Below are 14,551 nucleotides of genomic sequence, written 5' to 3' on the forward strand. Positions count from 1 at the left end.
GTGTGACCCCCAGTCTCTTCCCACTATGCTGTGGTGAACTTGGAAACGTGTGTCCAGATGAAGCCCTTGTCAACCTGCCCTGCCCTGTGGCTGCCATAAACAGAGCCCCTCCTGCCAGCCTCATTGGTCGTGTTGTGTGGGCAAGACAGAAACTTGTGTCGTGTTAAGTCACTGGGACTTTAAAAATTATTTTGGAATCATTTGCTTTCACAACATACACTGACACAAAGCTCTTCCCACTAAAAACTCCTTGAGAATAGAAAACATCCTATCAACTTTCTGTTCCCAAAGCACATAAAATAATACTTCATGATAAATCATTATTGAAATAGTGTTTCGATCATAATCGTATCTCAACTTGATTCAAAGCTCTGGTGGCTATCTCTTAGATATAAGAGAGTTTTATTTTAGCCATTCAAGGAGTATGCATTTCCAAAGTCAGTGCTCTTTGAGTAAAATGTTACTAAAAAGGGCTATTAGGGATTTGATGTTGTGTTACCAAATATGAACAATCCTGATTCAGATTATCATCATCTAGCATTAACATCTTGGGTGTATTTGGGTCTTCTTTTGCTTTTAGAGTGATTGTTGAGAAAACAATGAAAAGACATAAAGTTACAGGGAATTTTCTGTATATTAAATTCATGCTGCTGCTGAAACCAGTGTTTGCTTCTCTTCCTAAAGGAACAATACCTCCCTTTGTCTATGTGCTGTTAGATAGTTACAATTTCTACATGGAACTGTTACGTAAACTCATTGAATCCACACAGAATAAAGATTCTTCTCGGGGTGCCTGGGTGGCTCAGTCAGTTAAGCGGCCGACTTCGGCTAAGGTCATGATCTCGCGGTCCATGAGTTCAAGCCCCGCGTCGGGCTCTGTGCTGACAGCTCAGAGCCTGAAGCCTGTTTCGGATTCTGTGTCTCACTCTCTCTCTGACCCTCCCCCGTTCATGCTCTGTCTCTCTCTGTCTCAAAAATAAATAAACGTTAAAAAAATTAAAAAAAAAAATTCTTCTCAACTTGGAAGAAATATGCACTTTCAGTGATAGACTAACAGCTTACTTTGCCATCCTGTGAAGGCTTTTGATTAAATCCCTTGTGAAAAAAAATTAATTTTAAAAGAGCCCATATCAAGGGAGATGTTAGGGTCTTTTTCTCTCCCCATCAATACAGTACACCTCATGTGGCTTCTTCCATAATGACAATTTCATATACTACCACTCAGAAAATCTTTAGAGAATGGATATTTACATCTAAGGGATCAGAGAGTAAGTGCAAACCGTCAGGAACCATTCTACAAAACCAAGTGCGAGAATCACCTGGGGATAAGTGGCATAGAAGCAACAGGGATGCAGTCACAATTCCCTTTGACCTCATCCCAGTGGTTGACACGTTGCCCTCCGCTTAAGGGAATTAAGGAGTTTTGAAGTGGCTTTTTAAATTTTTATAATACTCTTGCTTCAAAGTAATCCTGATGCCATAAAATTACTTTTAAGGTTTATCTGCATGTGTAGAATTTTTCTTAAAAATGAAAAATTCCATCGTTGAAATATAGTTTTAATTGTGCAGTGCTGACTACCAAACTTGTCTCATCATCCCAGAAATAAGGTAAATAGAAAAATGGATCAGTCACGATGTGGTCGTACAGGACACCTTTGGATGTTTCCTGGTAGCTGGGTGTCGTAAAAGTCCCCTGACTCTGCTGGAGTGAAGGAGGCTGACCCTTTTAGGAAAATCTTACCTACAGTTTCAAGGACACAGGCTGTTTGGAGAAATGAAAGTCATATTGGTATATGAATTTTTAAAAGGAAACAAACCACATAGAACAACACATTCTGATGACTCTAATTAAATATAACAGATGAAAAAAGGATGAGTCTTCGCCATAAAGGGCACTGAGAGGAAAATGCCACGGTAGAGCTTAGGCCAGGAATCAGAGTTTCCAAGTGTTCTTCAGAAAATGTTTCAAGAGCTACGTGCTGTTTTCGCCAGGCTTCAGTAATGGCCTCACATCTTTCAAAGATAAGAGACACATGATTTTGTCTTTCTACCTCCCCACCTAGGTTCACAGATTAAAGTAATAAACACTTAATGGAAGATAAGTCAACACTTTAGAGTTCTCTGTTATTTTTTTGTCAGTTTTCCAGGACAGGTGACATCCTAAGCTAACTTCTGGGCGTTAACCTGTTTAAAATGTAGATAGTCAGACCTGGGCCTGGCATACCTGGGCCTGTGATGTTAGAAATTGTACAAGTTTCCATTGCATGATTAATAAAGTGGGTAGAATGTCATAGTAGGAATAAAAAGGCTTATTTTTTTCTGTCCGTTTTAAAGTTTGCTGAGGCTACGTTAACTTCTATCAACCTTAGTTTCTTTTCCATAAATGAGGATGAAACTATTACCTACCCTGCCTGTACCTCACCAGTACGTTCTGAAGATAGAGTAAGATCTATAAATGAAATAATTTGCATATAGTAAAACTCCATATAAATCTGAAGGCTATTATATAAGTGTGAATATAAGATGAGTGCTCGCTTTCCTGACTTGAAATGGTATTTTCTCTCTAAAGCTTTCAGTAAGAGAACGAAAAATACTGCCTTATTTGGCCTCAGCAGGGTTTAGCTGTATGTTCACAGAGACACAGGGCCACAAAGAATGTACGGAAACTTGGCATTTGACCCCCTTACTCAGGCAGATGTGTAGAGAGCCACTTGCCACACTTTAATTATTTAACTGTCTGTCTCCCCTGCTAGAGCAAGGATAATGTTTGTCTTAGGAACCACTGTATCTGTAGCACTAAGCATAGGGCCTACCATACAGTAAAGCCTTGATAAGTAAGAATGAATAGATGGGAGGGAGGGAGGGAGGAAGAAAGAAAGAAAGAAAGAAAGAAAGAAAGAAAGAAAGAAAGAAAGAAAGAAAGAAAGAAAGAAAGAAAAAAAAACCTGGAAAATCCCAGAGACAATGATGATTACAGTCAGGGGAAGAGCCAAAACCCATTCCAAATCCATGGTTACAATAGGATATCTTGGGGACACCTGGGAGGCTCAGTCGGTTGAGCAGCTGGCTCTTGATTTTTGCTCAGGTCATGATCCCGGGGTCATGGGATTGACTATTATGTTGGGATCCTTGCTAAATATGGAGTTGGTTTGGGATTCTCTCTCTCTCTCTCCCTGTGCCCCTCTCCCTCACTCTTTCTCTAAAAAATATTAAAAAAAAAACAATAGGGTATTCTAGAAGAGTACAAGGTTGGCACTCACCAGGGTAGCCCACTGGGCAGTCCACATGTGGGGTTTCTTTCCCTTGGGTAATACACTAGAGAAAGAGACTGACCAAGAACAAAGCAAGGCCTCTGACAGATTGCAGGTTAGCAAAGTTAAACTCAGAAATAGGACTCAGGCAGATACCTCCAGCTCCCAGAAGGGAATTGGAATGCTTATCAGTTTACCAGAAAAGGAATTCCATAAAGGGACTGAGGCAAACTCCCGGACTAAGGAATTAAAGCCAGCAGGGAGGTCAGGTTTGGGCCAACCAAGAACATAATTTTGAGAACTGGGAAATGATGGAAGGCTGGACCAGGGGAATCGTTTCAGCAGCATAGGCACCAGATGGGACAACCAGCCTAGGTCGCTTGGCCAAATGGGAGGAGGAAACCTGAAGCCAGCCAGCCAGCCAGGACTGACTCCAGGAATTGAGGTAGTAGGGGGTTGACATGAGAGTAGCATCAGTGACCCAATGACACAGAGCTAAATATAGCCCAGGCAGTGGCTGTCATCTGTGTCACACGATCATCCATCCCCCTATGTGTCAAGTTTTTAATTTTGACAAGAGATCAAAGCTTTCACGTGGACTAATGGCTTGCAAAGGAGTTTTAAAGAACTATGCAGACAAGTAGTTCCTGGACTACAGGGTGTATCTTATAGTCAGAAAGGTGTCATTTTAGAGAGATAGTGACAAATGTCAGTTCTTCTTTTTCAATCCCAAGGCAGCCTGTCCCTAGGACCTTCCCTCGTTTGGTGTAGGATTGTCCTAGCAGAGACCATACATTTATGAGGTCGCGTTCTCCAGTTCCTGTCAATTCACCTACATTCTAGAATTTGTTTGACTGTCACAGGAAGAAAAGAATAATGTGATCAACCCACCCCCCCTTAAATCTTAGATTATTAGACTAAATGGGTGAGTGGGTACTGCTTGACTGACAGGACTCTTTAAGATAAATGCTACTTCTGACCAAAAAGAGATTTGCCAAACTGCGTGCTTCGTGCTTTGTCATGCTGTGAAAAACTTCAAGTGATTTAGAATCAATATGGTACAAGATACGTATAAAAGGCAAAATTTGAATTTCATTACTTTAAAATGTCAGGAATGGGCTCTGTTGGCTTAGATTAATGTTGCAATTCTTTGTCCTAAATGTGAGTAATCACATCTCTCCAAAAATGAACATGTTTCTTGAAAATGGCTGAATAAGAGCTTTTATATACTCTCTGGTATCATGTAATTCACCGTTTTTCCATTTTGTTTTTCTACTGGTCTGGGATAGTTGGGGTGAACAGTGTCCTTCTAATTCCAATAGAGGTTTTTGTTCCTCTTCACACCTCAGCAATATTAACAGGATAAGCCATTTTATAGGTGATAAGCAGATGCATGTAACTGTCACAACTCGACTCTTGATTTGGATGAAGGTGATTGACCCCTGGACTTTTTCTCCAGGTAATATGTGTTTTGAGATATGTTGCAAATGGACTAAATGTAACAACATTGACATCCACCCCTAGCTACTGACACCTAAGTGACATTGGCCTTGGTTTCCAGTTTGTCGACTAATCTTATCATAGATTACCTTTGAAAGTATGTTCGGTAGCTAATCTTCATCTCATAAATAGGATCTGGTCTGTTTCTTGTATCCATTTTATTGCTGTTGGCTGCTCTTCATAAAGGTTGATTATGATGTAAGCAAACACAATTGTGGGTATAACTAAGGAGTCTCATTGTATTGACCTCAGCAACATTTATAAAATAGATTTCTAAACAAAAAATGTTGGGATAATCTGCAGTTCTACTATTATCCATATGGAGATGGATATGCTAATTATGCATATGTTATGATAAAGTAAGCTATTTTACTTCTCCGCAGGATTGCTTGAGCCTTTCTTATAAAGACAGGGAGCTCTTCGAGGAGAATTTAGAAATGGTTACATTAACAATGGAGATATTCATTCTGCTTTGTTTCAGAGGAAGTTAAGGAAGATTTGACTTTTTCTTCTGAAATCAAACATTGGAATAAATTACTAGAGTAGGCTGGAAAAATGCTTTGCTATAATTCTTTAACAGAAATCCCTTGTTCCAGGATTAGGTGCCTGGAGCAAAGAATAAGTGTCCTTAGACTCTCAGTCTGGTCTTACCAATCTTCCATTCAAGATTTATAACACTTGTTAATTCTGGCCTCCTGGACCTGCTCAGCTTAGAGACCAAAGGTAAAAGCACTGTTGTCCCCAAATTTGAACTCCAGACCCATACATCCATCTGTATGTTCCACAGGTATTTCAAATTCAGTCTCTGCAAGAAAGAATTTTGTTATCAATCTCACAGCCTATAAGACTATATAGTCCCAATGCACTCTTTTGATTACTACTGATCTAAAATCATTTAATCAGGCTTTTTTTTCCTTTCAAGAAACATTATTGAGAACGCTTCAGGCACTGTGCTAAGTGCTACCTAGAGGTACAAAGAGATAATGCCCGATACACATAATTAAGCGTTTCCTTTGCTTCAATCCTAGCAGGGTACACAGCCCTATTTTTTAACCATTTATAATTATTCATTGATCTGCATGATTTCTCATGAGACTCTGAGCCCCCTGGCATCTCTAAAAGTTTCATTTTTAAATGTTCCAAGAATTATTGAACCAACATTTAATGGATGCCAAGATGATATGGAAAGACACCCAGTTTTCTAGGCTAGGAACAGTAGGTCTCATGAATAATTTACCAGCATACTCACCCCAATTGATCTTGTTCACTTCTGGTCTATAATTAGGTAAATATTAGTATTGAGATTTGGGCAATAGCTCATATGCAATCTTTAGATGCTGTACCAGTAAGTCAACAATTATACAACCAGCCATAAGGAATCAATTTTGCAAACTTCTGTGTGTGATTTTGATTCATCAGAATTTGAAAATAATCAGTTTATAGGTCAAATCTGTTCCAGTTAGTGTCTTTGTACTGTCAGCAGGCAAATACCAGAAGGAGATGTAGACATTGCAGGTAAATGGAAGTTTCATGTAGAATCTTACAGTGTTAGCACTGTAAGGGGACTGTGGTTCCTGTGAGGTCACCATCATTCTTAGTAACTGTTTCAAGTCGTGTCTGTTTACACATATATTTTTTTAAAGTTTAAAAGATTATGCAAGAATATTAAAGGATTAACCTTTTTATTTTATTTTTTTAACTTTATTATTTATAAAGAGAGAGAGAGAGCGCACGCGCTTGAGCAGGGGAGGGGCAGAAAGACAGGGAGAGAGAATCCCAAGCAGGCTCCACCCTGTCAGCGCAGAGCCCAACACAGGGCTCGATCTCGCAGACTTTCAGATCATCGCCGGAGCCAACATCGAGAGGCAGACACTTAACCAACTGAACCACTCAGGTGCCCCGAAAGGATTAACGTTTGTAAACGGAGAATGCTAAAATGGTAAAATGTTGCAGATGGCATGATCAACAACAAAACATTCCAGTTAACATTATAGTCATCAATTAAATGGTAGGAGAGAGACGTAGTTACAAGATTATGACACCAAAAATATTTTTTTTAATTATGTAGTACTGGGGTGGCTCGGTGGCTCAGTTGTTTGAGCGTCAGACTCTTGATTTGGGCTCAGGTCATGATCTCAGAGTTTGGGAAACCAAGCCTGGAGTCAGGATCCTGTCTGCCCCTCTCCTGCTCACCCACACTCTCTCTCTCTCTTTCTCTCTCTCTCAAAATAAGTAGCCATTTTTAAAAATAAATGAATAAATAAATCGTGTAGTATTTGCTACAATCCAGTTTCTTTTTCCTAGAAACTCAAAATATGGATAACTCTAGAAATTGGAAGCCGGTTATCAAGAATTATTGAAAGGTTGAAAGGAGTTTGCTTTTTTTTTTTTTTCATTTTAGCCACATGTGAAACAAATTGCTTGTTTTTTTTTTTTTTCAAATGGAGGAGTGAGGTGATTATTAGGGAGTTCTATGGAGCATGACCAACTGGCCAAGTCCCTGCGGTAAAGGGGGACTAAGGTAGGTACCTGAGTGAGTAGGGATAAGTCAGTAAGAGATGAACAAGCTAGTCTTGGAGTACTGTTACCCACTAGAGCAAACCCCTCCCCTAGAAGGGATAAAAATACACTCTTGACTTGGGACATCAATTTGTGCTACTATTATAAACCTTCCTTCAGTTAGTCATCTCTTATGAATATAGTTATTTCATTTATAATGGTGGTTATTGCTGTTTGTTTTCTTTGTGGGGAGGGGAGGCGGCCGCATGCAGTGTTTCTCCAGAACTCCAGAAACTCCAGTGTTTCTCTAAGAGGCAACAAGCCCCTTCCCTGGAGATTCCTACAATCACTACAGTTCTTTCCTAGAGATACTCCTCATCTTACATGAGGTCGAGACTTGGAATTTGCATTGTTGACAAGCGCGCCTATAGACCGCCAACATCGGACAGTCTGGGGAAATGTCAGCTTGCTTAATTGTTCGCCCATTGATTGCAGTGTTCAAAGTGGGAGTGTGTAGAGATGTGTTCCATGGCTTTTTACTCTTGGAAGTTACATCCCTTTTATGTGAGGCCCTAAACAGCATTTAGACAAGAGGCCATTCGCTCTGGGTGGCTTAGCTGTGAATATCTCCCAAACCCGGCGTTGGATGAAATGATTGACCTCTGTAGGAAAGAAGAGTGAGACTTGAGTAGACTCTGTATAAGAAATGTCAGGGGCGCCTGGGTGGCTCAGTCGGTTAAGCGTCCTGACTTCGGCTCAGGTCACGATCTCGCGGTCCGTGAGTTCGAGCCCCGCGTCAGGCTCTGGGCTGATGGCTCAGAGCCTGGAGCCTGCTTCCGATTCTGTGTCTCCCTCTTCTGTGTCTCCCTCTCTCTCTGCCCCTCCCCCATTCATGCTCTGTCTCTCTCTGTCTCAAAAATAAAGGTTTAAAAAAAAAAATTAAAAAAAAAAAAAAAAAGAAATATCACTAGTCCTTTGTACTTTGCCCTCTTCTAAGAAATTTGTAGCCCTTTGATTTTTAATGGTTTGAAAGAATTCTGGTTTGCCAGAGGTGAACTTTGCCTTTTTTTCTCATTTCTCATTCACTTGTCCACATTCATGGACAATGCCTGATAAATGTCTTGGTAATCGTCTTTGGAGTTTCTGCATTTAATATACAGTATAAAAGAAATATTCTCTACTACTTTATGTTTAATACCAATTTGAAATGCGTTTTAAATATACAGACGTGACATTTTTGAGTCTTCAATCCTCACTGCTGAGACAATGTTTAAATGCCCAGTTAGGATTTTTCATTCACTGACACTTAAGAAAATATAAATTAGAATGTCACCACCAAGTTTCTGACTCAGCTTTTTTTTTTTCCCTCTCAGTAAGTTTCTCCTGAGATTAGCTAGCCATGTGGTTCCAATGTATCCTTGAAAGATACCCACAAAGGGGAAAAAAAGCAAATTGCTTCTTTGGATATTACAAATCAGAGTAGTGGTCCATAAAAGCTTAGTGTAGTTGGTGCTTTAACTTATTACATCAAGCTGGGGATGTTGAATTATAAAGTAGAAAATGTCTCTTTTTCCAAAATAATCCTCAGAACTGAAAGGCACAAAATAAGATGTAGGTTACACCTAAACTGATGAGTCTTTTGAAATCTTCCCCATAGAGTATATTCTCCACCTGGGGATTTTACATGGCTGAGCTAAATATAAGATACGGTCTGTTGGAGGATTTTAATATCAAAAAATGCCAGTTTCATCAGAACACAGAAGAGGATCTGCCCAAGAACCATGGAACTAGATACTGTTATGACTCATACATTTCTGCCTTGACAAATTTCTGTTTTAATGTCAGACATTTGGTGATTAATTTCAGGTTTGTCATTTTCCATATTTGCATAAGGTCCAGCCAGAGTGACTGTGCAAATGCTTTTCTTTAATTGAATTTGATTGTATTGCCTACACTGGTATAGAAATTATATCTATAGTAAATATTTCCAATAGCAATTAAATATATGCACATATTACTAAAGCAATGAAAATCGTATGAGGAGACCTGTATCTTCCCTCTGCTCCAAAGACAAAACATCAGGAGAAAAGTTAAAGTCTAAATTTTGGATGGATACATCTATAGATATAGATATCCATGAGAATAGAATATAAAATATATTTTGTATGAAATGATTTCAAATGTTATGAATAAATCCTTTAGAAGAGAAAAATGATTCTGTGTTCTGCTATGAAGTGTTAATCATCTATAAACTTTGAATATTTTAGGATATATGTTTTCGTCAGTAGGATGATCTTTTGGGGGAAAATTGAGATGGTTTAATCCCACAGCTACTTAAAATTAAAACAACTGTTTTACATTGTCGCTTTGAACCATATTTTAAAAATAAATTAACGAATAATCATAGGGGTGTCAGAACCTGTATTAGTTTTTTTTATCATGGTATACCAAATTACCATAAACTTAGTGGCTTAAAATAACATCCAGTTATTCAAGTTTCATAGAAGTCCAGACAGGCTTGGCTGGGTTCTCTGCCTTTGGTACCACAGAGTTAATATTAAAACGATATTAAGGTGTTATCTAGCCCAGGCTTGTATCTCTGGATGCACTGGAACAAAATCTGATTCCAAGCTCCTTCAGATCGTTAGCATAATTTGGTTCCCTATAGTTAATAGGACTGAAGTTTCCGCTTCCTCGCCAGCTGTTGGCTGGGGCTGTTGCTGGCTTCTAGAGGACATCCACGTTCCTTGGCTCATGGCCCCCTCCATCTCAAAGCTAAGGATGGCAGGCAGGATCTCGCTTGTGCATCCCATCCCCCCGGCTTCCCCTTCTGCCTTTTAAAAGACCCAATGAGTAGATCAGGCTTAGATGATAATGCACATTAAGGTGACCCTAGTGGGGACTTCAATTACAACTGCCAAATTCCTTCATAGTAGCAGCTATGTTGGTGTTTGATTGAATAACCCAGGAACCTGGGAGCCATCTTTAGAATCGTGCCTACCACAGAACTCTTGTTAATACAGCTCTCTGAAGGCGGTCTTCATCTTGGTGACAAACTGCCTGCGAATTCTAGCCTTGCAGATAAAAACTTTAAAAATGTTCAGCAAGTATCATGCAATACAACATTAACAGGGAATTTGGAAGAGTTTGAAGTGTCTTATTAAGCCACGGATATAAAGTAAGTTACATTTTATGGGGAATGAAAAAGAGAATGTTACTCACCTTAACTAGGACTTTTAAGGCATTTGATTTTTGCAAACTTCCCAAGTGACCTGAATGATTACAATAGTACATTATGAAATTCACTAATCCAAAACTGTTCACTCTACTACCAGAGAAGAATGACAAATCTGGTTAAAAAAAACAACTCACGGGGCGCCTGGGTGGCTTGGTCAGTTAAGCGTCCGACTTTGGCTCAGGTCATGATCTCGCGGTCCGTGAGTTCATGCCCCGTGTCGGGCTCTGTGCTGACCGCTCAGAGCCTGCAGCCTGTTTCAGATTCTGTGTCTCCCTCTCTCTTTGCCCCTCCCCTGTTCATGGTCTGTCTCTCTCTGTCTCAAAAATAAATAAACCTTAAAAAAAAATTTTTTTAATAAAAAAATAAAAAAAACCTCACATAATTATAGGAATAGTTATTTTTTCTATTCCTCTTCTTTATAGAGGCATATGGTTGCTAGAAAGAGAGGTCTTACCAAGATATTTATATAACACAATGGAATGAAATATACTATTTTCCATAAAAATTAGCTCACCTTGTTGTTTATGCTATTTGACACCTCGACTCAAGGTCACAGAGCAAGCTGGTATTCCCAATATTTTTTGTTAAAAGGGATTTACAAAATAAGATTTCATACCCTCTGTTGTCGACCTCTTTGTACTTAAGTACCCTTTAATACGTGGAGAATTTTTTTTTAATATATGAAATTTATTGTCAAATTGGTTTCCATACAATACCCAGTGCTCATCCCGAAAGGTGCCCTTCTCAATACCCATCACCCACCCTCCCCTCCCTCCCACCCCCCATCAACCCTCAGTTTGTTCTCAGTTTTTAACAGTCTCTTATGCTTTGGCTCTCTTCCACTCTAACCTCTCTCTTTTTTTTTTTTTTTTTCCTTCCCCTCCTCCATGGGTTTCTGTTAAGTTTCTCAGGATCCACATAAGAGTGAAAACATATGGTATCTGTCTTTCTCTGTATGGCTTATTTCACTTAGCATCACACTCTCCAGTTCCATCCACGTTGCTACAAAAGGCCATATTTCATTTTTTCTCATTGCCACGTAGTATTCCATTGTGTATATAAACCACAATTTCTTTATCCATTCATCAGTTGATGGACATTTAGGCTCTTTCCATAATTTGGCTATTGTTGAGAGTGCTGCTATAAACATTGGGGTACAAGTGCCCCTATGCATCAGTACTCCTGTATCCCTTGGATAAATTCCTAGCAGTGCTATTGCTGGGTCATAGGGTAGGTCTATTTTTAATTTTCTGAGGAACCTCCACACTGCTTTCCAGAGCGGCTGCACCAATTTGCATTCCCACCAACAGTGCAAGAGGGTTCCCGTTTCTCCACATCCTCTCCAGCATCTATAGTCTCCTGATTTGTTCATTTTGGCCACTCTGACTGGCGTGAGGTGATATCTGAGTGTGGTTTTGATTTGTATTTCCCTGATAAGGAGCGACGTTGAACATCTTTTCATGTGCCTGTTGGCCATCCGGATGTCTTCTTTAGAGAAGTGTCTATTCATGTTTTCTGCCCATTTCTTCACTGGGTTATTTGTTTTTCGGGTGTGGAGTTTGGTGAGCTCTTTATAGATTTTGGATACTAGCCCTTTGTCCGATATGTCATTTGCAAATATCTTTTCCCATTCCGTTGGTTGCCTTTTAGTTTTGTTGGTTGTTTCCTTTGCTGCGCAGAAACTAATACGTTGAGAATTTATGTTTTAAATCCCTAATAGAGGTGAAGAGCAGTTGGTCACCATCCTTTGTAGGAGGCCCCCCAGGGGGGAAAAACTGTTGCCATATATAGAACCACATGACAGTAGAATTAGTGGATTCTCCTTTGCAATGGTCAAGGTGAAAGGGTGGGATTTAAAGAAAGGAAGGTTGCAAGATTGAAAGGTCAGTAGAGCCCCATCCTTATTCTTTACTTGTTTTGTCATAATAGCTATGGTAATCTAGTGTTTTTTTGCGGGGGGGTGAGGGGTATCTATACAGACACAGAAAAACGTTTCAAATTAGAAATAGGATATTGCTCAAACTAAACACGGATCATTAGATAAAAAGACACCGTGGCACAGGATTCCATAGAGATCCCACATTTTGACGTCAAGAATGCTTGTCAATCTTTTAACAATTTGACCTCGATACCTGTGGCCTTAGAAAAGAGGTCTATTTCCCACATGTGTTCTTCATCTATACAAAGCATTCTAAGGACTGATATGACAAACCGTATATAGAAGAATTATCTTTCATCCTTAAGATGACAGTGGATTAGTAAATATAGTGTAACGTTATGATGATGCTGAATGTGGATAAATATCTTAAAGCCCATGGGATGACTCCATGTACCTCCTTAAAATGAGTCCTTGAATCAACAAACTACAGGGAAGTCAAATATTTGACCCTGACATCTTCTCCCTAATTTGATTATAAAGCCAGATTTCTATAAAATTGGAGAAACCTTTTGGGTGCTGCATTTGCTCTATTCTAACTACTACTGTTGTTTCACCCTGCAGCTTGTCAGTTATGCACCGAGAGCCATGGAAACACAGGCCCTGTGTCTTATTTGGGCATTCCTTCAAAAGTTCCTCCCTGGGCTTCTGTACCATACAGTTAGACATGTGGTTTGATCCAGTAAGTGAACGGGTCCCACTCTGAGGATTAAAACTATCGCACTGTTGGGACACCTGGGTAGCTCAGTCAGTTGACCATCCGACTTTGGCTCAGGTCTTGATCTTGCAGTTCATGGGTTCGAGCCCCACATCAGGCTCTGTGCTGACTGTTCAGAGCCTAGAGGCTGCTTTGGATTCTGTGTGTCTCTCTCTGCCTCTCCCCTGCTGGCTCTTACGCTGGCTTGCCCTCTCTCTCTCTCTCAAAAATAAATAAACATTAAAAAAAAAAAAAAAAAGGAAAGGACTATCACACTTTTAACATCAGGTCTCATGGTAGCAGACCCATGGCAGGTCACTCGATGTCAAACATGTGTGGGTGCTTTGAGCCACAATAAGAAAGCTGCCCCTTGATTCAGGAAATGGAGTATCTCTTTATCATGTTAAATCTTGCCTAAAAGGAATATAAGTGTTGCGACACGACGCCCATCCAAGTTTTCATTTCTGTGCTCTAGCGCACTGCCACATTCATGTGTTGGCTTCTCAGGTAGTAGGCATTTCTTCTTGACCTTCATCTCCCAAACAGGCTGCTGGTGAGCACAATTTACTCTGGAACATCTTGGCTGAAATCCGTCAAGTCACCGAAAGTTTTGATGACATGTCAGGGTATGTGTGAGAGGGACAAATGAAAAAAGAAGCGGTACTTAGACCCTCACTTGGTACTTTTCACCCTATTGTGAAAATGGGGTATTTCCTTTTTTTTCTCTTTCTTCACTTTCGTGCAGATAGAAATCTCTCTGCTCTTGAATGGATTCCTAGATCTTATTATGGAGAAAATGTTTTGAGAATTGCATAGAAAAAAAAGCTATTCACTAAGCTGGGTAAAAATCCATTTATATTTTATACAGTATATACTTTTAACAATAAAATCCAACTTTATCTGCTTAAAATCTCATTGTGTTGGAACATTTAATGTGAAATCTATCCTCTTAACAAATTGTAAATGTACAGCATATTGTTGTTTCCGATTCTTACAATGTTATACAGCAGATCTCTAGAACTTACTCATCTTAACTGAAACTGTGTGCCTCTTGATTAAGAATTCCTCATTTCTCCCTCCTCAGGCCCTGGTAACCACCATTCCAGTCCTTTGGCTTTATGCATTTGACTATTTAGGTACCTCATTTAAGCAGAATCATGCAGTCTGGTACTTTTCTTTCTGTGTCTGACTTATTTCACTTAGCATAGTAGCCTCAAGGTTCATCCGTGTTGTCGCCTATGACATTTCCTTCTCTTGTAAGGCTGACTAGTACTTCAGTGTGTATACCTCATTTTCTTTATTCACTTATCTGTCAATAGGCATTTAGGTTGTTTTTACATATTGGCTATTGTAAATAGTGCTGCAGTGAACATGGAGGGCTTGTATCTCTTTAAGACCCTGATGTCAATTCTTTGGGATATATATACCCA

The 14,551-nt window shown here is 39.6% G+C and overlaps 1 protein-coding gene and 1 long non-coding RNA gene across 2 annotated transcripts in view; one reads left to right on the forward strand and one right to left on the reverse strand.

Annotated features, from left to right (window-relative positions):
• The window catches only part of DLGAP1 (DLG associated protein 1), an 884,156-nt gene that overhangs the window by 362,499 nt on the left and 507,106 nt on the right, over nucleotides 1–14,551 (forward strand). The window lies entirely within an intron of this gene.
• Nucleotides 1,832–4,974, reverse strand: LOC122204161. Its single transcript, XR_006195525.1, has 2 exons — nucleotides 4,841–4,974; nucleotides 1,832–2,013 (listed from the first exon to the last, which is right to left on the reverse strand). It is a non-coding gene; the product is annotated as an uncharacterized LOC122204161 (long non-coding RNA).

Source organism: Panthera leo, chromosome D3, assembly GCF_018350215.1.
Source record: "Panthera leo isolate Ple1 chromosome D3, P.leo_Ple1_pat1.1, whole genome shotgun sequence".
In the NCBI taxonomy this organism is placed as follows: Eukaryota; Metazoa; Chordata; class Mammalia; order Carnivora; family Felidae; genus Panthera; species Panthera leo.